Source organism: Seriola lalandi, unplaced genomic scaffold (assembly GCF_002814215.2).
Source record: "Seriola lalandi dorsalis isolate HSWRI2012SDOR001 ecotype SW California unplaced genomic scaffold, Sedor1 jcf7180002053939, whole genome shotgun sequence".
Taxonomy (NCBI): Eukaryota; Metazoa; Chordata; class Actinopteri; order Carangiformes; family Carangidae; genus Seriola; species Seriola lalandi.
In genome coordinates this window covers 36885-40456 of record NW_019524492.1, presented here as the reverse complement: position 1 = coordinate 40456, position 3572 = coordinate 36885, and positions in this window count along the sequence as shown.

Here is a 3572-nt window from a genome sequence, read left to right as displayed (position 1 = left end):
GTTAGGAGAGGGGGGGGGGGGCTTGTCAGCTGTAGGTTACACTATGTCCACGTTTCATTTTAAAGTGGCGTTTTATAACAAAAATGATTTCCATTCAGACGAGTGTTATAGCTCCGTGTCAGAAACGATCTCCGTCTACCACACCTGAAAACGCACATCACATGACATCACTACGAACGAGGAACAACAAAGAAAGTTGTCGTGTTAAAATGTGAAATTTAACTGAAGAACAGCTGCTGGCAAAAACCCACATGGTCAGAAACGCTGTGATTATGTTGCATTAACGGCTGCTAGCCGCGGCTGATAAGAACCAATCAGGGAGCGTCTGTGTCATTGTTTACAAAGGTCTCAGTTTCTGTCCGTCCAGATACAACACAACTTGCAGTTCACAAACCAAAACACGTCCGGCATCGTCTCTCAAAAGTCTCTGTTTTAGGGCTCCGAAAACTCCAGAGTCGGGTGGAACCCAGGGGCCGGATGCGCACGCCATTTCCTGCACATGAACTGGTCTTTATAAACACAGACTGTGTCACCTCACACACTTCCTTCACCATGTGTACACGCAGTTTTCCAGAGTGATCCATGTTACAAATACAATATAAGAGACACTTGACTTAACATAAAATAAAATGATCAACTTCACGGAGCTTCATTCATTATCATCATTATAAGCAATAACAAACAGAAATAATTGTTTGTGCTCATTGGGCCTCATTCACCAATATCTTCTGAAGTACTTTCTTAAATTCTTTCTTAAGTTCTTCTTAAGAAAATTCTTAAGAAAACAGATTCATGAAGTTGTTCTAAAACTGCAGAATTCTGTGCACCTGTGTTCTTAACAACACCAATCTCCTCGTAAATTGAAAGTCTGTGCCAGTTTTTCCCCTAATTAGCAGAGGTAAACACCCGAAAATGCCCTTTAAAGGGCATGAGACTGACACAGACAGACAGAAGTCACAAAGAGATACCGTAAGGGAAAATTAAGAAAATGCCAAAACCAAAATTTAAAGACGGAGCTCAGGAATCAAAACGCAAAAGGAGCTTCAGTAGTTCTGAGGTGGAGGTACTGCTGCAGGAAGTGCAGCCGCACTAATGTAGCGTTCATTTATTTTAAAAGACCATAATGCTTTGTAAAATAACAACAAACAAGAAGTTTTTTTTTTTTTTAATATTACAAATGAGAAAAATATTATTGTAATTTAAGTAAAATTATATTATATGACTGTAGAACAGAAGAAAACACAATAACCACTTATTTTGCTCAAACATGTCAAATGTGCGTAAGAGTGTGTTTAGATTCTGTTCTTACCTAAGAACAAATCCCAAATAAGAAAACATTGATGAAAGAAATTTCTTCTTAAGAATGGTTGGTGAATGAAGCCCAATGTTTCCTTCAGCATCGTTTAATATCCTTATTATTTATTGTGAGTCATTCTGTAACTGTTTGATACTATTTGAATATTTACTAATCAAAGTGTCGGAGCCTCATTAAGACTCTAGTCCTAATAAATGAAGTTCAGAGTAAAACAGGACTTTACTAAAGTAAACTGATGCATGTTTTTTACCTTCCATCTGTCAGAGCCTCAATATCACAATGGGTGAAATTGGCATCTTTTCTCGTCTTTCTTCTCTTGTGTCTGACCACTTGTGGAGGAGACTGTGTTTTTATCCAAGACGGACGGATTAAAGGAGTGTCTACATCCATCTATGGCTAATTGTGGGAGTGGAAACGAGGCTCGTGTACATGCGACCGATTTCTCAATGAGTGAGATTTTTAAAGCAGAACCATGCAAATGCACGGCTTTATATTTCTGATGAGAAGAATGCGTCTGAATATTCCTGTTTTTTTTTGTGTTCACATAGTTTTAGTCATGAATCTACACAGAGTTTTATGCATCTGACGTCTGGTGAAAACATCACAACAGTGATGAATTTTAAAAAAATAAAGCATAGTAGTGTGGACGTAGCCTCGGTCACACACAGTTGTTAATAGATTGTTGTCCCATGAGGGTGGGGGGGCTGGGTATGGGTGGGGTGGCTTCCACAGACCGGACTGTCATTTCTTCCAATGAGAACTGTCGACACTGCTCTGTGGATGTGGACTGTTTAGTGCTGTGCCGCAAACTAAACTAATTCACCACCTGTACTGGTGAAATTTCAGAGACAGATCTTTGAAATTGAATCTGTCTAAATGTCCAGAACATTTTCATTTTTATTTTCCAGCGAAGCAAAACCTTAAAATGAATTTGACAGGAAAACAGTTCAGCTCCTGGAGCCACCGTCAGGTCCCAGAACACACCGATACAACACCACAGGCCTTTACCCAGACACACTGCCGATAGCATTCAATTTCTGGTTCACTGCACTGAAAGTCCCGCTCACGTGTATAAATTGACAAACCTCTGCACAGTGGCAGTGAGGGCAGTAGTGCAGAAAATAGTAGCAGTAAAGCCAACGATCTGTTGCCTTATCTTTATTTACCTCACTGATAAGATTCTTGCTTCAGATTCAGCCTCCACACCAGGAGAAGGATTGGTAATTCATCTTCAGGACGATATTGGTCATATATGTATATATAACTTATTACGGCCACATGTGAATGCGTGCTTGAACCTGCTGCAGCTTTTCTCTCTGTGAGTTAAATGTTTAGATGTTTGCCTTCACGATGCTGAGCTGGAGATCTCTTCTCTTCTTCCACCTCCCTCTCCCTCTCCCTCTCCCTCTTCCTCCTTCTTATCAGAAAAACAGAGACATCACCATCGCTCATAACAGGCGTGGAAATGGCTCGGACAATATTTTAATTGAAATATTTCATCAGAAAATCAGTTTCCAGGCCACGAGGGAGGAGGATCCGCCCTTATCGAGCACAGACCATTAGCTTCCAATTAACACACAGAGACAGAAGAGGACCGAGACGCTTTCAAACACGAGGAGATTAAGACCAGGCCGAGGATTTAGACCCAGACTGTTCTCTGCAGGGACGAGTTAAAAAAAGAAAAAAAAAAACACCCAGTGCCTGCATCCATTATTCCACAAACTATAGGTAATATAGATTAGGCTGAGTAATTTAACTTAAGACACAAAATGGAGCAGGCTTGAATCCATTTTAATGTGGATTTCCAAATTAATATGTAACACACAATCATAGTGAGGGAATGAGAAAATATTATAGTGCAGCCAGAGAAAAGTGCATGTATGTGCCACATTCCAACATGCTGCTGCTTTATTTATATATATACATATATATATATATATATATATCTATATATATTTATCTATATATATTTATATATGTGTGTGCTGCAGGAATGAGTCCTAAAACAAGGCAATTAATTATTACTGAATGACTGAAATCAAGTCTGTGTTTCATACAAGCTCAAGACATTTTTACCTTTTATTCTACGACATGAAATTCATCAGTAAATACTCCAGTCCTGATTCTTGAAGCTTTCACGTCTGTTAAAAAAGGCCGGTTATTAACGAGTGTGTAAATGAGACTACAGAGGTTGTCGGGGACGTTAAACATCATCATGTTGAACATGAAAACTGATGAACTCACCAGTCCACCTTCA